Source organism: Vombatus ursinus, unplaced genomic scaffold (assembly GCF_900497805.2).
Source record: "Vombatus ursinus unplaced genomic scaffold, bare-nosed wombat genome assembly UNPS02008996.1, whole genome shotgun sequence".
In the NCBI taxonomy this organism is placed as follows: domain Eukaryota; kingdom Metazoa; phylum Chordata; class Mammalia; order Diprotodontia; family Vombatidae; genus Vombatus; species Vombatus ursinus.
In genome coordinates this window covers 971,839-994,319 of record NW_020948774.1, presented here as the reverse complement: position 1 = coordinate 994,319, position 22,481 = coordinate 971,839, and the positions used below count along the sequence as shown (strand labels likewise).

General features: G+C 41.0%; 1 long non-coding RNA gene across 1 annotated transcript; it reads right to left on the bottom strand.

The window, feature by feature from the left end:
* Window positions 1-8,994: 8,994 nt before the first annotated feature.
* Window positions 8,995-21,734, bottom strand: LOC114034382. Its single transcript, XR_003568097.1, has 2 exons — window positions 21,430-21,734; window positions 8,995-9,478 (listed from the first exon to the last, which is right to left on the bottom strand). It is a non-coding gene; the product is annotated as an uncharacterized LOC114034382 (long non-coding RNA).
* Between the last annotated feature and the right edge of the window lie 747 nt (window positions 21,735-22,481).

Below are 22,481 nucleotides of genomic sequence, written 5' to 3'. Positions count from 1 at the left end.
GGAGCTATTTTGCCCAACTGCATGACAATAAATTTGACAACCTTAGTGAAATGGATGAATATTTACAAAAATATAAATTGCCCAGAAGACGAAGGTGGGGAACATTCCTCCTCTATAAGCAGCCTATTCCACTTTTGGAAAGTTCAAATTATTAGGAAGTTTTTCTTGACATCAAGCCTAAAGTTGCCTCTTTGCTACTTTCCACATATTATACCTAGAATGGAGTAATAGAAATGGAATGTCTAGTCCCATGATGAGACAGCCCTTGGAATACTTGAAGACAATAATCTTGCTCTCCCAAGTCATGTCTTCTCTGTGCTAAACATGCCCAGTTCCTTCAACTGATCCTTGTATGACATGGAATAATCCTCATAGTCATACAGGCATGATCCAGGCTGTGTAAATATGTGCCTGTGTGTTTCACACACACACGTGTGTGTGTGTGTGTGTGTGTGTGTGTGTGTGTGTGTGTGTCAGGGGAGGGGGTGACAGAAGGGAATATATAATACTGGGCCTATCCCAGTCTCCTGGGGTGTCCCACCCATGTCTCCTCCTTTGTGCTCCCTATTGCCCCTCCCTAGGGTGCCCAGTTGTTGGGGTGCTATTTCAATCCCTGGGTCTTTTGTCTGTCCTTTCACCTGCCAGAGGTGGAGAGGAGGGTCAAGATCGACAAGGTGACAAAAAGACCTTTAAAAGACCTTTAAAAGACAAGTTTTGGAGAGGGAAAGGTTTTTTTTTTTTCTTTTAAAAAGATAGGAGACTTTTCCACAGAAACTAGTGTGGAGGGGAGGTCCCTGGGACCTAAGATGTACAGGAATCCACAGTTAATCACACTAGTCAGGGTTGTTAGCCCCCAGTTTTTTGTGGCAGTGGAAATAAATTCCAGTCCTATTGGATATGTACAGAATAGGCTTCTCTCCACTTTACTCTTCCCCTGCCCTGGAAGGAGGAGAAACAGGAAATGAATGAAACAGTTATTAGATGGCCACTCACTGCCCCCCACCCCCATCCCAGGGATGGAAGAGGGGAAATGAAGGCGTCAGGTATCCCACGTGAGAGGCTAACCAGCTGACTCCATGACCTGCCTGGGCCTGGTGTGATTTATGCCAATCATAGCCCCCATTCATTGTACACTGGGCTCCATGACCTCCCTTTGGTTCTGTCATTGAGGCCTTGGCTGTAGCCCTTCCTTCTGCTCCTATCTTAAGACAGTCAAGAATGCGGCACTAATCCAAGCTTCTCTGGCTTGTGACTCACACACCCTTACTCCTCCTTCCCAATCCCTTTCCTCAGGTATCTCTCTTTTGCAAAAGTCCTCAAGTTCACCATCAGAAGCATTTGGGAACTCTGGGTAAAAAATGTCTGCTTGGCTCCCAGTCACTTCTGCATCCTAAGTTTCCATGGTAACGCCATTAGAATGTGAAGTGAGGGTTGCAGAAGATATTGAATATATCACACAACTTATTGTGATGTTAAGTGAATCTTGAATTCACAAGGGGAAAGAAATAGCAATTTCTTTGGTTTTTTGGTTTTCTGGGAACTTGCTGTATACCTTCTATATTCTGGGACACATAGTTTTTACTATTTTCTCTCTAGTTTTTTTTCTAGCTCTGTTCTGAAGACAATTTGTCAGGAAATATAGGAAATAAAGTTCTTGCTGCTAAAACTGAAAAGTCCAGCAGAGGCAACAATATTATTCCTGAAAGGGGCAGAGCCAAGATGGCAGAGTAAAAGCAGCCACTCACTTGAGCTCTCCCCCAAACCCCTCCAAATACCTGTAAAAAAAAATGACTCTAAACAAATTCTAGATCAGCAGAACCCACAAAAAGACAGAATGAGACAAATTTCCAGCCCAAGACAACCTGGAAGGTTGATGGGAAAGGTCTGTTGTGCTGGGCTGGGAGAGGAGCACAGTTCAGTATGGGCCGTGCTGGCAAAGAAGGGGGCCCAGCAAACCTGGAATAGGCCTCAGGAGACTGAATCAAGGGGAGTTTGGCAGTTTCCAGACTTGTCAACCCACAGACACCAAAGACAACTTAGAAGGTCAGTGGGAAAGGTCTGTCAGACTTGGGTGAGAGAGGAGCACAGTTTAGCCCTGGTCCTAGTGCAGCCCCAGGGCAGTGGCCACTGCTTCAGCGGCTACTTCTGGAGCTCTCAGCCCACAGATGGTGGGGGGATCGAGTGGCTGATCACAGGGGGATTGCAGGGATCTCTTTGCTGGCCCATGCTTGGATCTGGGTCCTAGTCCTGGGTGGCAGTCCTGGGTGGCAGTCCTGGGTCGAGGAGAAGTACGGGCAAAGCAGAGCTTGCAGCAGGAGTGGAGAGGGAACCCTTCTCCCATTTCCAGGGCAGAAAAGAGTTCTTGTGTTCATTCACAGACCAGAGCACAGGCCAGGAGAGGAGTAAACACTTCTCCTTAGAACATACCACCTTGGAAGAACTGAAAACTTACAGGTCCTTAGAAGTATCTCTGAAAACAGCTGCACAAAACCCTTGAAGCTTGGGATAGTATGCCCTCCACACTGGAAGGTGAACCTTACCTTAACAAAGAGTTTAAAAGTCAAGCAATTGGTTGGGAAGATGAGCAGAGGAAAAAAATCAGACTATAGAATCTTACTTTGGTGATGAGGAAGATCAAAACATACAACCAGAAGAAGACAACAAAGTCAAAGCTCCTACATTCAAAGTCCCCAAGAAAAATATGAATTGGTCTCAGGTCATAGAAGAACTCAAAAAGAATTTTGAAAATCAAGTAAGAGAAGTAAAGGAAAAATTGGGAAGAGAAATGAGAATGATGCAAGAAAATCATGAAAAACAAGTCAACAGCTCGCTAAAGGAGACCCAAAAAAAATGCTGAAGAAAATAACGCCTTAAAAAATAGACTAGACCAAATGGCAAAAGAGGTCCAAAAAGCCGGTGAGGAGAAGAATGCCTTAAAAAGCAGAATTGGCCAAATGAAAAAGGAGGTCCAAAAGCTCACTGAGGAAAATAATTCCTTAAAAATTAAAATGTAGCAAATGGAAGCTAATAACTCTATGAGAAATTAAGAAATTATAAAACAAAACCAAAAGAATGAAAAAATAGAAGACAATGTGAAATATCTCATTGGAAAAACAACTGACCTGGAAAAAAGATCCAGGAGATATAACTTAAAAATTATTGGACTATCTGAAAGCAATGATAAAAAAAAAGAGCCTAGACATCATCTTTCAAGAAATTATCAAGGAAAACTGCCCTGATATTCTAGAACCAGAGGGTAAAATAGAAATTGAAAGAATCCACTGATTACCTCATGAAAAAGATCCCAAAAGAAAAATTCACAGGAATATCATAGCCAAATTCCAAAGTTCCCAGGTCAAGGAGAAAATATTGCAAGCAACTAGAAAGAAATAATTCAAGTATTGTGAAAACGCAATCAGGTTAACACAAGATTTAGCCAGCGTCTACATTAAGGGATCGGGGGAGGGGGGGGCTTGGAATATGATATTCCAGAGGTCAAAGGAGTTAAGATTAAAACCAAGAATCACCTCCCCAGCAAAACTGAGTGTAATCAATGAGGGGAAAAAATTGATATTCATTAACATAGAGGAATTTAATACATTCTTGAGAAGCCAGAGCTAAATAGAAAACTGACTTTCAAATACAAGACTCAAGAGAAGGATGAAAAGATAAACAAGAAAGAGAAATCATAATGGACTTATTAAAGTTCAACTGTTTATATTCCTACATAGAAAGATGATATTTGTAACTCATGAGACCTTCCTCAGTATTATGAGTTGAATATGAAGGGGTGATATCTAAAAAAGAAAATTAAGGGCTGAGAGAGGAATGTACTGGGAGAAGGAGAAAGAGAGAAGTAGAATGGGATAAATTATCTCACATAAAAAAGCAAAAAAAACTTTTACAGTGGAGGGGAAGAGGGGGCAGATGAGAAGGAATGAGTGAACTTTACTCTCATCAGATTTGGCTTAAGGAGGGAATAAAATACACACCCAATTGGGTATGGAAATCTATTTCACCCTACAAGAAAGTAGGGGGAAAGGGGATAAAAGAGGAAGGGGTGATAGAAGGGAGGGCAGATTGGGGGAAGGGGTAACCAAAAGCAAACACTTTTGAGGAGGGACAGCTCAAAGGAGAGAATAGAATAAATGGGGGCTGGGATAGAATGGAGGGAAATATAGTTAGTCTTTCACAACATGACCACTATAGAAGTGTTTTGCATGACTGCACATGTATAGCCTATGTCAAATTGCTTGCCCTTTCAATGAGGGTGGGTGGGGAGGGAGGAGGGGAGAGAATTTGGAACTCAAAGTTTTAGAATGAATGTTAGAAATTGTTTCTGCATGCAACTGAGAAATAAGGTACACAGGCAAAGGGGTATAGAAATTTATCTTGCCCTACAGCAAAATAGAAGGGGAAGGGGGTAAGAGAAGGGGGGGTGGTTATAGAAGGGAGAACAGATTGGGTGAAGGGGGAATCAGAATACAGGCCATCATGGGGTGGGGGGAGGGGAGGGATGGGGAGAAAATTTGGAACTCAAAATCTTATGGAAGTAAATGTTGAAAACTAAAACTAAATAAATAAATAGAAAAAAAATATTATTCCTGAGGAGAGGGGAGAGCAATGGAAAAGAGGCCACGATTAGGAGACAGGGAAACAGCAAAGACTTCCAATTCTTCTTCTTCTTCTTCTTCTTTTAATCTTTGAAATAAAGAGAGGGAAAGAGAAATACTTAAGCTAAAAGGGGACATTAGTCTTTTTTTTTTTTAAAGAAAGTTTATTTTATTTATTTTTTTAGGCAATTGGGGTTAAGTGACTTGCCCAGGGTCACACAGCTAGTAAGTGTCAAGTGTCAAGTGAGGTCAGATTTGAACTCAGGTCCTCCTGACTTCAGGGCCAGTGCTCTATCAACTGCACCGCCTAGCTGCCCCTAGTCTTTTTTTTTTTAATAGTCAATCAAAACCAATTTCCACACTGGCCATGTCCAATAAATATTTCCCTCATTCTGCATTCTGAGTTCTTCACCTTTCTATAAGAAGGTGGGTACCATGTTTGATCATTAGTCCTCTGGAATCCTGGTGGGTCATTACACTGCAAAGAGTTTAGCATAACAGTATTCCATTATATTTAGATACATAACATTCATCCATTCCCCAATTTATGAGCACCCCCTCAGATTCCCATTCTTTTCTGTCTCAAAAAGTATAAATATTTTTGTACATTCTTAGAGTTTGTTTTGCTTAGAATTAATCCCTTCCTTCATCTCCTTTCTAATTCCCTTTCCCCCCTTCTCCACTTTCTTTTCTGTTTTCCTGTTGAGTGAAATGTATTTCTGTACCTGATTCTGTGTGTGTGTGTGTGTGTGTGTGTGTATTTTTTCTTCTTTTGACCAGTACATATGAGAGTGAGGTTCAAGTGTCAGGACACTCTTCCCAGCCCCTCCTCAATTTCTATAGATGTCTACTTGTGCACCCTGATTATATGAGATGATTATCTTCCTTTTTTTCCCCCCAACCTGGTGTGTTTCTTTTCCCCTCTCTTTCCATTCTTTTCTCAAGATCATCAAGACATAACAGAACTCCCAAGCTTTGTTAGACTCCCTTTTATGAATGCTGATGATGACAGGATTCAGAGGGGACACATGTATCATCTCCCCATATTAGAATGTAAGCAGTTTATCCTTGTTTAGTCCTTTATCATTGCTAATTTATGCTTACTCTTTTATGTTTCTCTTTGTACTTGTGTTTGAACTTCAAAATTTCTCCACAGCTCTGGTCTTTTCATCAAGAATGCTTGGAAGTCCTCTGTTTCATTAAAGGTCTATTTTTTTTCTCCTGTAGCATTACACTCAGTTTTGCTGGGTTATTGTTGACTGTAAGCCCATGCCTTTTTGCCTTCTGGAATATCATATTACACATTCTCTGCTTCTTTACTATGATGACTGCTGAATTGTGTGTGATCCTGACTGTGGTTCCTGGGTATTTGAATTATTTCTTTCTGGCTACTTGGAGTATTTTCTTTTGAGTTGGAAGCTTTGGACATGGGCTATATTCCTAAGAGTTTTTATTTTGAGATTTCTTTCAGGAGGTGACCAGCGGATTCTACCTGTTTCCACTTTGTCCTCTGGTCCTAAGAGATCAGGGAAGTTTTCCTAAAGATTTCTTGAAATGTGATGTCTTGGCTCTTTTCTTTTGGTGAAGTCCAATAATTCTTAAATTTATTCTCCTTGATCTGTTTGCCAGGCCTGTTGTTTTTACTATGAGATACTTTCCATTTTCTTTTTTTTCAGCCTTTTAACTTTGCTCTAATATTTCTTGTTGTCTCATGGAATCACTGGTTTCTATTTGGTCCATCCAATTTTCAGGGAGTTTGTTGCTTGGGTAAGGTTTTGCACCTCTTGTGCCAGGCTATTAGTTCCTTTTCCAATTCTTTCTTCCATAGCTCTTGTTTCTTTTCTTTTCTTTTTTCTTTTTTTTTTCACTAATATGGTGACTTTATTGATGGTAAACAGCATAAAACTCTATACTTCTCTCCCCTGCTACAGGGGTGTCTTGGGGCTTGCTTGTGAATAGGGCATGAAATCTCCAGCATAGGAAAACAAGTTAAAGATCTGGGCTCCCCAGTGATGGAATTCCTCTCTTGACTGATGATGAAGATGTATGACTTTCCCCGTTATTCACTGGAGGCCACGTAAACCATGAAATCTATTACACAGTTGCTATAACCATACTCATTGTCATACCAGTAAATGAGATTGACAAAATCATCACTGAAGGCAATACCAGCACCAACATCAAAGGTAGAAGAGTGGGTATCACTGTTAAAGTCACAGGATACTACCTGGTCTGCTATGCAGTTCAAGATGCCCTTCAAGGTTCCCTTTGATACTTTGCTTCACCATTTTTTTATATTATTATGTTTGGTAGGCTTCTCCAGGTGGCAGGTCAGATCCACAACAGATATATTGGGAGTAGGAACACAGAAGGGCATGCCTGTGAGCTTCCCTTTCAGTTCAGGGATAGCCTTGCCTACAGCTTTAGTAGCACCAGTGAAAGAGGGATGATGTTTTGGGCAGTACCCATCATGCCACAACTTGCCAGAGGGGCCATCTACAGTCTTCTGGGTAGCAGTAATGGAATGGACTGTGGTCATGAGTCTTTCCACAATGCCAAAAGTGTCATGAATGACTATGGCCAGGGAGAGAAAAGCAGTTGGTAATACAGGAGGTACTACTGACACTCTTAAAGGAATTATGTTTCTCATGCTTCACTTCCCTCACAAACATAGGGGTAGCAGCAGAAGGTACAGAGATAGTAACCCACTTAACTCCATCCCTTAAGTGAGCCCCAGCCTTTTTTGTGGTGGTAAAGATACCAGTGAACCCTACTACATACTTGGCTCCAGCACCTCCTCATTTAATACTGTTAGTATCATTTTCCTGGAAGATAATAATGGCTTTTCCATTGATCACCAGCTTTTCATTCTCAGGTTTGCTTGACGGTGCCTTTGAACTTGCCACAGGCAGAATCATGCTGGAACATATGAACCATGTAGTTGAGGTCAGTGAAGGGGTCATTGATAGCCACAATGTCCACCAGGTGCCAAATCCATTGACTCCAACCTTTATCATCTCATCTCAGGGGCATAGCTGTAGCAGCAGCAGCAGCAGCAGATCCTGGCACCTAGCTTGGGAGAAAAGCGGAGAGTCTCCCATCTCTTTTCTGATTTTTTCCCTCAAACTCTTTCATTCCATTTATGGAAACATTTTTAACTTTTTTTAAAAATAACTCATGTTTCATCTCTTCCAGGAATTCTAGTTGAGTTTGTGCCCAAGCTATATTTTTCTCCAAAACATTGCTTACAGATATTTTGGGGGGAGCCAATCTCTTCTTCTGTGTTTGTGTCCTGAGCATCCCTGCCATCACAACGGCTCGTTGACAGTGGGGAAAACCACATTTCTTTGTTTGCCCACTCTTCCAATCGACTTCCCAATTTTGGACTTGATGTTAGGGTTGGGCTTTGCCAAACTTCTGGAGGGAAGATCTGGATTGGTCCTATTGCTTGGGGTATTGAGTGTTGTGTCATTCCAGGATCTCAGGGACAGGCTGGGGACCTAGGGGTCTGATCCAGGGCAAAGTCTCATTGCTGGCCCCAGTCTGAGCTCTTCAAGGTCCTAACCTGGGTAGCTGCTGTACTCCACCCCTATTAGTCAGCTGGGAAGATTTGGTTCTGAGTGGCAGAATTATAGGCTCTTTAGTCGGGGATTCCTACCTTGGTTATTCCTCTGTAGGCTGGGCTAGATACTGGAAGTGAGATGCCAGACACAAAGCCTGGGGTCTGAGCCACTCTGTTGCTGTTACCTCCGAACCTCCTTCTTTCTCCATACACACAGCCTAGGGCCTGTATGCTCAAGAACACTTACTCAGCTGAGCAGGTCCTCTTCTCAGGCCATCAGGTAGTGGGTGACAAAGCTGCCAGTTCTCACCTTCCCCCGCCGCAGTGACCAATTATGGGTCTGGGACCTCCTCTTACCCTGGTGCACAATCTCTCCTGGGCACTGGAACACTCCACTCAAGGGTGTTTCTGAGCCAACTCATTCCCTCAGTGTCCACAGACCTCCCTGTCTCCTCAGGCTGGGTTGAGCTGGATAAATGACCCATTGTGACTTTTTCTGGATTTTCCCATAAAGATTCAGTCTGGTGCATTTTCTGAATCTATTTGGAGAAGTTTGTGAAGGAGAGTTCACCACATTACCTCCTACTACTCTGCCATTTGGGATTCCCTGGACATTAATCTGTTAACACTAACTAGCCTGGTCCCTACTTCCAGAAGGCTGGGTAGGTTCGATTTTACCATTTTGTCCCTTACCCAGGTTCTCTGGTTACCTTAAGGGGATTGAGGAATGTCTAGGCTTTCTGCAAATTACTCTGGCCTCTACTCAACTGTAGGAGAGGCTCCCCTCTATCCCAATTCCATTAATCACCAACAGTCAGATTAGCTTTTACACAGAGCTTTTTACTTCAGAAAGTTTAATCACAAATATACAAACTTACTCCCCCATCATGTGGGAGGCATAATTCTAACCCCACCAGCAACACCTCAGTTTCTGGGGAGGAAGGGGATTAGGTCCATAGTGTAGATAGGTTTCTATAAAGTACAGTCCCAATTCTAAGTCCAAAATCTCTTTCAAGCTCAAGGCCCTGGCACCTGGCTTCTCAGGGCTTCTATGCCAGGTTGGCTGGCTGCACATCCCACCTGTCATCTTGGCTCTTCATGGCTCCAACTCCACCTTGGACACCTGAAACCGAGGAGGACAAACAAGCAACAAACATCAACAAACACTTCTAGGCCCATTTCTCTGAGCCAGGATAGAAGAGGGAGCGGGGAAGGAGTCCTTTCCCTCTCACCGGTTCAGTTCATGGTGTCTGTGCTGTGGGTAAACTGTGATCTTCACTCTAAACTCAGCAGATAAGAATAGCTAAAAAAAGAATGGGAGAAAAAGAGATTGAATAGTTGTCTTTTTTTTAATTAAATTTTTATTTTATTTTTTTTCAATTACATGTAAACAACAATTTTTAACATTCTTTTATTTTTTTTTAGGCAATTGGGGTTGAAGGACTTGCCCAGGGTCACACAACTAGTAAGTGTCAAGTGTTTGGTCTGAGGCCGAATTTGAACTCAGGTCCTCCTGACTTCAGAGCTGATGCTCTATCCACTATGCCACCTAGCTGCCCCTAACATTCATTTTTAAAATGCTGAGTTCCAAATTCTCTTCATCTTTTCTTCCTTTCCACCCTTATTGAGAAAGCAATCAATTTTACATATATTATACATGTGGAGTCTTGCAAAGCATTTCCACATTAGCCCTGTTGTAAAAGAAAACAAAAACCCAAGAATAATAAAGGTTTAAAAAATATGCCTCTAGAATAGCTTTTGTTTTCCTCTCTCATGATATAAATCTAATACATTATTAACATGAAATCCAAAATTTGTTGAGATTGCATGGCACATTTCATCATAATACTTGTAAAATATTAGATTCATTCCAATTTCTCCACCAAATATTTAAGAGTTAAAAAGAAAATTGTGAGATGAAGGAAACTAAAATCTTTGTTCTTTACATTAAAGCAAACTATTATTTTCCTTAGCAATAAAAAGATTATTAATAACCAAAAAAGTATGCTTCTATCTGCATTCATACACCATCAGTTTTTGCTCTGGAGGTGGATGGCACTTTTCACTATAAGTCCTTTCAGAATTGTCTTGGATGATTGTATTGCTAAAAATAGCTAAGTCATTCACAGTTGATTATCAAACAATATTGCTGTTACTACATAGAGTGTTCTTCTGGTTCTGCTCACTCCACTTTGCAGCAGTTCATGTAAGTCTTCCCAGGTTTTTCTAAAAGCATCCTGCTCACCATTTCTTACAGCATTAGTATTCCATAGCAGAGCATAGTATTCCATCACAATCATATACCACAACTTGTTTAACTATTGATGGGCATCCCCTCAATTTCCAATTCTTTCCCATCACAAAAAGAGCTGCTATAAATTTTTTTTTTAAAGGCAATTGGGGGGTTAAATAACTTGCACAGAGTCACATAGCTAATTCATGTCAAGTGTTTGGTCTGATGCCGGATTTGAACTCAGGTCCTCCTGACTTCAGGGCCGGTGCTCTATCCACTGTGCCACCTAGCTGCCCCCATATAAATTTTTTTTTACATATAAGTCCTTTTCCTTATTCTTTGATCTCTTTGGAATACAGACCTAGTAGTGGTATTGCTGGGTTAAAGGGTATGCACAGTTTTATAGACCTTTGGGCATAGCTCCAAATTGTTCTCCAGAATGGCTGGATCTGTTTACAACTTACAGTGTGTTAGTGTCCCTATTTTTCTACATCCCCTCCAACATTTGTTATTTTCCTTTTTCTGTCATACTAGTCAATCTGATAAGTGTGAGGTGGTATCTCAGAGTTATTTTAATTTGCATTTATATATAATCAATAGTGATTTAGAGCATTTTTTCATATAACTATAGATAGCTTTGATTTCTTCTTCTGAAAACTGCCTGTTTGAATAGCATAGTCTTGCTAGTTTTAAAGATACAAGCAATCAATCAAAGGAGACTACACTCACTCACATGACAGGGCACACAGAGGCCTAGACATGATTCAAAGGCCCTTCAGGGTGCATAGAACTGGGCATGCCCAGGCAAGCCCAGGTAATAAATCTTTGAATCAAAAATTTCTCTGTATTACAGAGGTGATAAGAGTGACATATATTATGCAAAGAGCACAGAATTTTCTATCAGAAGACCTAGGCCTGAATCCTATATCTGCTTATTTACTATTTTATTCCCAGCCCCCTCAATCTTATACTAGGGAACTTCAAGATACATATTGATTCTACCTCAAACACCCTAACAACTCAATTCCTCAACCTATTCCTGACCCAATTAGCCATACACTAATACTAATAATAAACATAATAATAGCAACTAGCATTTATACAGCATTTACTACGGGCCAGGAACTGTTCTAAGCCCTTTATAATTATCATCTCACTTTATCCTCACAACAGTACTATGGGGTAGGTGCTGTTATTATCCCTATTTTACAGTTGAGGAAACAGACAAACAGAGGTTAAATGACTTGCCCAGGGTCACACAGCTAGTTCATATTTGAACTCAGGTCTTCCTGACTCCAGGCCCTGAACTCTATCCACAGTATTTCCTAGCTGCCCAAACATGGTCATATTCTTGATCTTGTCATCATCCACAAATGTGCCAACTCCATGTTCATGAATTCTGAAATCCCCTCAATTTCCAATTCTTTGCCACCACAAAAAGAGCTGCTATAAACATTTTTGTGCATGTGGGTCCTTTTCCCATTTTTATGATCTCTTTGGGATACAGACCTAGAAGTGGTATTGCTGGGTTAAAGGGTATGCACAATTTTATAGCCCTTTGGGCATAGTTCCAAATTGCTCTCCAGAATGGTTGGATCAGTTCACAACTCCACCAACAACGCACTAATATTTCAATTTTCCCATATCTTCTCCAACATTTATCATTTTCCTATTAGCCATTTTCAGGTTAGCCAATCTGGTAGATGTGATGTGGTACCTCAGAGTCATTTTGATTTGCATTTCTCTAATCAATAGTGATTTACAGCATTTTTTTCATATGACTATAGATAGCTTTAACTTCTTCCTCTGAAAACTGCCTGTTCATATCCTTCGACCATTTATCAATTGGGGAATGACTTGTATGCTTATAAATTTGACTCAGTCCTCTATGTATTTTAGAAATGAGGCCTTTATCAGAGATACATTGTAAAAATTCTTTCCCAGTTTTCTGCTTCCCTCCCAATCTTGGTTGCATTGGCTTTGTATGTGGAAAAACTTTTCAATTTAATGTAATCAAAATTACCCATTTTGCATTTCATAATGTTCTCTCTCTCTTGTTTGGTCATAAATTCTTCCCTTCTCCATAGTTCTGATAGGTAAACTATTCCTTGCTCTCCTAGTTTGCTAACAGTATCAGTCTTTATACCTAAATCATGGACCCATTTTGACTTTATATAGGTATAGGGTGTAAGATGTTGGTCTGTGCCCAGTTTCTGCCATACTATTCTCTAGTTTTCCCAGCAGTTTTTGTTAAATAGTGATTTCTTATCCCAGAAGCTGGAGTCTTTGGCTTTATCAAATAGTATATTACTGTAGTCATTAACTGTTGCGTCTTGCATACATAACCTATTCCATTGATCCACTACTCTATTTCTTAACCAGTACCAAGCAGTTTTGATGATTGCTGCTTTATAATACAATTCAAGATCTGGAATGGCTAGGCCACCTTCCCTTGCATTTCTTTTCATTAATTCCCTTGATATCCTGGACCTTTTGTTCTTCCAAATAAATTGTTATTGTTCTTTCTAGCTCTATAAAATAATTTTTTGGTAGTTCGATTGGTATGGCACTGAATAAGTAAATTAGTTTAGGTAGAATTGCCATTTTTATCATATTAGCTTAGCCTACCCATGAGCAACTGACATTTTTCCAATTATTTAGATCTGACTTTATTTGTGTTCATGTAGTTACTGAGTTTGTTTTGGCAGGTCGACTCCCAAATATTTTATAATGTAACTTTATATGGAATTTCTCTTTCTATCTCGTGCTGTTGGGCTTTGTTAACAGTATATAGAAATGCCAATGATTTGTATGGGTTTATTTTATATCCTGCAACTTTGCTAAATTTGTCTATTATTTCAAGTAATTTTTTACTTGATTCTCTAAATCACATAAACTGTTCTGACTGGTCCACTACAAATTTATGTTATATAACCTCAACTGGGCCCTCACTGCTGCAAGGCAATTCCACCGTACCTCTTTTATCAACTCACTATCCCACTCTCCATAGCAACTATTCCAAACCTTTTCATTCCTCCTTAAATCTCTCATGACTCCCTTCCCCCTATTCTCTCAGTTGAGAATCCTGCCTCATATTTTACAGGAAAAAAAAATGAAGCTATTCACCATGAACTTCCTCTTCTTCCCTCATCTCCTATAACTCAGATGCTTCCTACTACTGTAACCTCCTTCATCCCTGTCTCACATGATAACATGGCCTTATCCCTTACCAAGGCTAACCCTTCTACTTGTTCAAATGATCTTACTCCATCTCATCTCCTCCAGAGTGCCCTCTTTTGTCATTCCCACTCTATTACTTATTTTCAATCTCTCCCTTTCTTTTGGCTCACTCTCTACTGCCTACAAAGATGCCCATGCCCCATGTCTCTGCCACCTACAAAAAAACCCCAAAAACAAACAAAAAAAACTAACAACAAACCTTCACTTGATCTTTCCATCCTTGATAACTATGGACTCCTATCTCTTCTGCCCATTGTCTCTAAACCCCCTGAAAAGACCATGTAAAATAGGTGTCTCCTCTTTCTTTCCTCTGGAGCTCTTCTTAACACCTCACATTATTCAACTGAAACAGCTCTTCCTGAAGTTACTAATGATCTCTTAATTGCCAAATTCAACGGCCTTTTCTCAATCCTCATTCTCCTTTATCTCTGCAAACTTTGACACTGTTGATTACTCTGTCTTCCTGGATACTCTCTTCTTTCTGAATTTCTGAGATACCGCACTATTCTGGTTCCCCTCTTGCCTAGTTGACTGCTCCTCCTCCTTTACTGGATCCAAATCCAGATCCAGATAATGCCCTCTAACCATAGGGTTCCACAGCCCTCTTCACTTCTCCCTCTATACTACTTGATAATCTCATCAGCTCCTATGGATTTAATTATCATCTCTATGCTGATAATTCTCATATTTATCTATCCTGTCCCAACCTCTCATATTCAACTGCTTTTCAGATATTGTGAACTGGATGTCCAATAGTCATCTCAAACTCAAATGTGTCCAACATGGAACTCATTATCTTTTCCTCTAAACCCATCTCCCTTCCTAACTTCCCTATTACTGGATGATACAAAGGCTCCCAAAGTGGATGATACCACTCCCTTAGGGGAGTGCTAAAATGATCCAGCGGGCAGTAGTAGCCCTGGGTGTAACTGGGGAAACATTGAATAAAAATAAGGGTGCGGTGGAAGCGTAAGAAGAGAAGAAAATTTTGAAAAACCATTTGTACATGCTTCATCTGTTGTGTAACAGAGTTAAAGTTGTAGTGATTACATTATTTTCCAAATAAACACACAAAATGCAAGTTATAACTGATCAGTGCTCAAGTCCGAAGACAGGTCTTAACAAGCAAGTGTTGGCAGGCGAGCCTGTAGCACATTGTCAGGAAGTCCAGCATGCATTGGCAAGAATATGTGCACATTTACAATATGATACTATATAGCTACATGATGCAATACTGCATCATCAAAATTTCAATGCAGAAAAAAAACACAAATTTACAATAAATTATTAAATTTAAATTGTGTCATTTAAAAAAACCTATATTTTTTTAAATGACACAAATTTTTTAAAAACCATTAAAGGGTTAAAGAAAGTAGATTTCAGGGGTGGGGTGGGGTGGTGCTGAGTATTTTTTTGTTAAAGGGTGGTAGGCCAAATAAGTTTAGGAACCTCTGGTCAAGAGTAACACCATCTTCCCAATCCCTCAAGCTCACAACCTAAGAGTCATCCTGGATTTCTCATCATCTCTTACCCCCCATACCTAATCTGTTACCAAGGTCTATTTCACCTTTGCAACATCTCTCCAATATGCATCCTTCTCTTATCCGACACTGTCACCATTCTGGCATCTGGACACCACTTGGACTATTCCAAGAGCTGCTAGTGCGTCTGTGTACCTTAAGTCTCCGTCCACTCCACTCCATCTTCCATTCAGTCACCACAACAATTTTCCTAAAGTGCAGATCAGACCATGTCACCCCTCACTCAATAAATTCCAATGACTCCCTGTCATCTCTAAGATCAACTACAAAATGCTCTGGCATTCAAAACCCTCCATAATCGAGCCCTCTCTTCTTATACTTTACTCTCTGGGAGGTCTTCTTTGATCTAGTAACACTGCCCTCCTGGCTGTTCCACAAACAAAACACTGCCTCTCTTGGCTCTGGGCATTTTCCCTGGCCATCTCTCATGCTTTGAATGCTCTCCTTCCTAATCTCTGCCTATTGGCTTTCTAATATCCTATCTTCCACAGGCAGCCTTTCCCAGCCCTTCATAACTCCAGTGCCTTTCTTCTCTTACTTATTTCTTATTTATCCTGTACACAGCTTGTTCGTACATGTTTACTTCTTGCTTCCCCCATTAGGTTTTGGGCAGAGATAATTTTTTTTTTAACCTTTTTGTATCCCCAGCACTTAACAGTGCCTGGAACATAGCAGGTGCTTAATAAATGCTTACTATCAGTGTGACATTGAGCTTCTCAGTAACATGGAGTGCCTGGACTAGATGACCCCCAATGTACTTTCCAGTTCCAAATCCTATGACCTCATGATCCTGTAAATGTTGCAAAGGATATCTTTAATTAATGATTGGAGGAAGCCAATCCCAACTTCCTAATCTTTCCTTATGTTAATATGCGGTCCTTATTTGTCTCCCTCAATGCAAAGAGGAAAAGACTAAGTGGTCAATCAAGAAATGGATAGTGGAGGAGCCAGAGTGAGTTTAGCTGATGTCTTTGCCTACCCTATCTTCTATCAGTAATCTTTTATCAAAGAGAATCCCAGAATTTACTGTTCCATCTGTTAGGCAGCTAGGTGACACAGTACCTTCAATGAAGAAAATGAGTTTAAATCTGGTCTCAGATAATTATTAACTGTGTGACCTGGGCAAGTCACTTCTGTCTGCCTCAGTTTCCTCAAATGGGGACTTAGTATCACTTACCTGACAAGGTTATTGTGATGATCTAATACATTAATATTTGTACAACACTGAGTACTCTGCCTGGCCAGAGTAGTTGCTTAGTAAAGGCATTTCCTCTTCCTTTCTCTCTTCCACCAATGCTGTATGTTTTCCATTTCTCTTCACACAAGATTACAAAGTCAAGCCACATAGCTTCCTGACATGAAGGCTTATGATTATAAATAGACTCTCTCTCCTTGGTAAGGAACCTGAGTTAGGATTATTCTGGAGCAAGGGACAATTGGAAATGTCTGAAGACCAGGACTTGAAGTGCTTGTGAAATCTTGTCCCAACTCAGATTGGTAATTGGCTAAAAGGTAGCTAACAAGTAGACTAGCAAAGGGGACAGGGATGCCTACGCTAGAGAATACACTAGGGAATAGGTGTACTACAAGACCTTACTAATCAATCAAAGAACATTTTATTAAGTATCTATGTGCCAGGCACTGTGCTACATGCTGGGGATGCAAACACGAAGAATGAAACACTTTCTACTCTCAGGAGGGAGTAGTAAAGACAGGGGAATGTATAACTGAAATGCAGAGTGTAACTATGCTAAATCTGGAGGTGGTGCAATCTCCCTAAGGACAGAGAAATTACATGATGGAATTTGGCAATTATATGAGGAGATGAAAAAGCCACTGAAGGGAACATGGGAAAGAATGCATGCTGAGGCAGCAGATGACATCATCGAATAGCTGATATCTCCCGCCAGGAGAGCGGGGAGGGCACAGTTTAGACTTGGAATTTTTGAATTTTCCCGTGAATTGTTAACACACGTGGGGAAATGCTTCCCTTCTCCATCGTGAGCTAGTCACATGGAAGGGATCCCAAGTCCCATGGGCTATCTCCACCAAGAGGTTTCTCTAAGAAAACCCTCAGCTGGGCTCAATTCTTTCCACACCTGGATGAGTAAGTAGAGTCATCAGGATACTACCCTGTATCCCAAAAGAGAGGCCCCAGAATCAGGAGGTTCAGCTGGCACAAGAATATGTAGTCAATCAGCGGCATAACTGGAATGAGAATTCAGGAGCAGATTCCCATTTCAGCTTTGTCTGCATGACTAAGCCAAACCCATTTCTCATTGGCAAGGTCCAGAGAAGGTCCTTATTTGCCAACCATGGATGGACTCACTTAATCCTGAGGAAAACACAAAATCCTTATCTTGGCATTTAAGACCCATCATAATTTGGTTCCAACATATCTTGTGGTCGGCCTGCTCCTCTGGTGCCACCATGTGCTCTCTCAATCCATTTCCTCTGGCTGGAATACACTCCCTTTTCTTTGCTTGTTTCTCCCTCTTTTGAGGTCAAGGGCCATCAAATCTATCAAGTCTTCTCCAAACCTTCCCATTCTCTTCCTCTTCAAATTTTCCCAGAACCCTTTGTGTGGCTCTCTTCTTTGATCCCATCAATCAACTAACCAATCAATCAACAAGTATTTGTTAAGCATCCATGTGCCAGGCTCCGTGCTAGGTGCTGGGGGGAGGGTGGATATGAAGTCTCCTTTGTACCTTTTAAAACAAGGGTGGTACAGAGAAAGTATTTCTGCTCTGTGTGTGTGTGAGACAGAGACAGAGACAGAGAGACAAAGAGACAGAGAGATTTAGTGAGAAGACTTGGTGCTTTGAGATGAAGAGATAACACCTTTATTGGTCACTGAGCAGGAGAGTTGAGATGTTAAAAACAACAAAAAAAGTTATGCTGGCCCCTGGCTCTCTTTTTTTTACTCTCCTTTTTCCTGATTGCATGTCAGAATTATTTTGCTCCTCCTGGGAAGGATGGGAGGTAGGGCAATTCACTCCACCTTGGCTGCTATATGGCCATGAGTACTCGGCAGCTAAAGTTCACATCTTGCCCAAGTCCTGGGTTTTGGTCTATTTTTTTAGTGTTTGTTCTTTCCTGGCCTTTAATGAGTACTGATCCCAAGATAGACATATCCAGACTTGTAGGCCACTTTGTTAGTTTGAGAGTTTTGGAGATTCTGGATCTTCAGTCTTTGGAGGGAGTCTCTGTCCACCACCCTTGGATAGGACCACTGGCTGGAAAATAAGCCTAATCTCTGACCTTCTTGCTAAAAGACATGGATTTTGAGGGAGGCAGTGTCGAGATGAAATAAAATATAAAATGTCCTGAAAAGTCTCAACCTCTGGGCTTATTTAAAATTTCTATCAATGTGTACTGAATATAACAGTAGTTATGTTACTGTACATTATTTTTTGTTATTTTGAACTTGTGAGAACTTTTGTGTTAAGCATTTTTTATGTGGGGAACAAATACCTGTCCTATACCTGATCTAGAGTGCACACTGAGTACTTTTCCACTCCCCCTTTTGGGGGAGATCTTATACATAAGCCTGAATCAAAGATTTAAGTAAAGCTTCCATACCCTGGATACCAAGATCATAATGTAAAAAGCCAAAGGCTGAAGAAAGGATGATTGCCTAGGTGGATCAAGCTGTCCCAAAACTGAACATGATCCCACCAAGTTATCCGTCCAGAGTCAAAAGGAGCCCATAACCTCTATGCTCCAGCCATGGCATTTTTTGTTAGACTTGCATCATACCTATATAGACATATGTGTTTTATTGCCTTTAGTGTGACCATAACCTCTAGTCACTCTACCCATTCCTGCTTTCCCAGGCAATTACCCTTCTTCTAGCCTTATTTTCTTCCCTTCAAAGTCTTGACCTTCTAGTTAAATGATTTAACTATATATCGTTCTCAAGTCTTGAATCACTTTTCTCTTTGTTCTATTCCGCCTTCTCAGCTATTCATGCTGCTGAATGCTCCTAGAATAAGTCACACAATGGCACTGTGTCCACGGCAAATTTATGCCATCTAACCTCAACTGTATTCTCACTGTTGCATGCCAATCTTTTTACTTCTTCCTGATTGTCTAACTCCTCAAAAGTTGTTGTTCAGTTGTTTTTCAGTCATATCCAACTCTTCGTGACCCCATTTTCTTGGTAAAGACTGAAGTAATTTACCATTTCCTTCTCTAGCTCATTGTATAGATGAGGAAACTGAAGCAAACAGGGTTAAATGACTTGCTCAGGGTCACACAGCTATTAAGTGTCTGAGGCTGGATTTGAACTCAGGAAGACATCTTCCTCATTCTAGGCCCTGTACTCTACCCACTGCGCCAACTCGCTGCCCAGATTCCTCAAAAAATCCTTTCCAAATCTCAAGCCATTTATTTACACCCCACCCTCCACCTTCCCCTCATTAAAGGACCTTGTTTCCTTATTTACAGAAATCACAAGCTCTCCCTTCTACACTTGAAGTAGCCTTAACACCATCCCTTATTTTCTCCTTTGTTGGAGTTTCAGAGGCTGTCAATGCCAATTTGTGTCTTTGATCCTGTCCCCTCATGTTGCCCCTTTGAACATTCTTCCTCCCTAATCTCCAACCTCTCCTTATGTTCTGGCTCCTTTCCTAATGCCCACAAACACTACCAGATGACTCGCATTCTTTAAAAACGAACAAAAAAACCCCTTAACTAGTTCCAACCATTCCCTTAAGTTACTGTCCTCACTTCTACTTCAAACTCCTAGAAAAAGTATCTATGCTCATTACCTCTACTTTTTCACCTTCCACTCACTTCTCTAACCCTTGCCATCTGGTTTCATCCCTACCACTGAATCTCACCATTTGGCTTAAATTGTTTCTCCCAAGGTCATTAGTGATCCTTCTATTTCTAAAAATATCCTTTTTGTCATTCTCATCCTTCACCTCCACAGTATTTGACTCTCCTGATCAATCTCCATCCTGGGTTTTCATGCCATAATCTATCTGGGTTTCCTTCCTTTCCAGGATCATCATCATCATGATCTATGGCTTGTCTTACATTTGTAGATGGATCCAAGGCCTCTGCCCTATGCCCTTTTTTTTTCCCTAGGCAAACTAGGTCCTCGCCCTCTCCTGACTCCAGGAGTTTTCAATGGCCATCCCCCCCCAAGCCTGGCATTTTCTCCCTTCTCATTTCTTGGTTTCCCTGGCTTCCTTTAAGTCCCACTTAAAATCCCACCTTCTACAAGAAGTCTTTCCAGATTGCCATTAGTGCTAGTGCCTTCCCTCTGTTGATCATCTCCAATTTATGTACATAGCTGTTTGCATGTTGTCTCCCTATTAGACGGTGAACTCCTTGAAAGCAGGAACTGACTTTTTCTTTCATTATATCCCCAGCCCCCAGCACAGTGCTTGGTACATAGCAGGCTTTTAATGTTTATTGGTCAACTGGGCACAACTACCATTATCTGTGCAGATGACTCCCAAATCTACATATCAAGCCTTCATCTCTTCTGAGCTGCATGTCGTGTACCTCCAGCTACTAGCTGGACATCTTCACCTGCATGTCCTATGGGCATCTGAAACTCAACATTTCTAAAACTATTTATATCCCACCTAACTTTCCAATTTCTGTTAAGGACACAACCCGTGCTTAACATAATACCTGGCACATAGTAGGTACCTAATAAATGTTGATTTGACTATTCTTCCATTCACCCAGGTTTAAAACCTCAATCACACTCCATATTCACTTTTCCCGCCAACCATCTAATCAGTTTGCAAATTCTATGGATTCCAATTCCACATCTCACACATTTATCTCCTCTGCTCCATTCACACTTACTCAGGTTCAAACCCTCATCTTCATACACCTGAATTGTTGCAATAGCCTCCTGACTGGTCTCCCTACCTGAAGACCCATCTGCTCTCTAATCCATCCTCCACACAGCTGCAGCCACATCACCTTCTTGCTCAACAAGGAAACTACTCTGTTTGGCAAAGTCCTTCACAACCTGCTTCATCCGTTTCTCCAGAGTGTACATTACTGCTCCTCATGCATTCTGAAGTCCAGCCAAACTGGCCTCCTTGCTCTTCTTCATCAGAGGCTGCTCCCTCTGTCTGCAATGGTCTCCCCCTTAGAACTGCTAGGGTGCCCCTTCAAGGCTGTTTAAATGCTGCCTTTTAAAGGAGGCCGTGCTCAATTTCTCCAGTTTTTAGTCCCTTCCCCATCCTCCAACACCTCATATTTACTTACCTAGGTACATGTTTAAGTTGTGTAGGCAGGCCATAAGCTCTTGGTAGGCAGAGACTGTTTTTCAGCTTTGTATCCAAATGCCTTCCATGCCATAGGGAATCAATGTTTGTTAATTTTAAAAGTTACCTTCGAATACAGCTTGAGTAGGAAAACAAAGACCTTAGAGCGGTGCACAATGCAAGCCTGGATGTATCCTGAAAGAGGTTTCAGGCGCTTGGTATCACTCTGTACCTGCTTCCCTGGCACTCCCCCTAGGATCAGGAAGATGAGTCAGTGTCGAAAGAGATGCAACAGATTTGCTGCTTAACTACAGTTACTCCTTCTGAATATCATGTTGTCCACAGAAGAGGTCAACCTGGGAAGGCTGCAAAATGACAGTCAAGGCCAAAGTCTCACTAATTCAGTGACAGTGGGCTTACAGCTGGAGATGGTATAGAGTACCACGTGGTTGCACCAGGGGCTGCAAATCGAACATAAATCTAGCTTTTGGTATTTTAACAGCCTTCTATCAGCCTACCCAAAAATTAATCCAGCAGTCAACACACCATTTCTTCACTCTTATTACTGCTCAAGAATATAGGCAAAAAAAGTTTTGCAGCCATTTTCAACTAATTCTCCAAGGATAGTGGAAAAGAAATGCTGAGAAACAGGAGAATTAAGGGTACAAAAGGAAGAAAGCTCAATGAGGACCCCGCTAATAAAAAGCTACAAAACTAACTTGTAGCAACAAATGGATCATAAATGCATCACTGAAACATCAGGAAATAAATGATGGACTAACACTGGGAAGCAAAGGCCACAATCTTGTGGTGAATTTTTTAATACCAGGGAAGATAATTTGGGTGGGAAAGACCCTTGGATTCCACAGTTCAACAGCAAATGAAGTAGATTCCCCAAATTACTAATGGTCAAAAGATATGAAAAAGTCAGTTTTTCAAGAAATAAATCCAAGCTACCAACAATTATTTGGGGAAAAAAATGCTCCAAATCACTATTAGAAAAATGCAAAATAAAGCAAAGCTGAGGTTCTACCTCACACCCACCAGATTAGT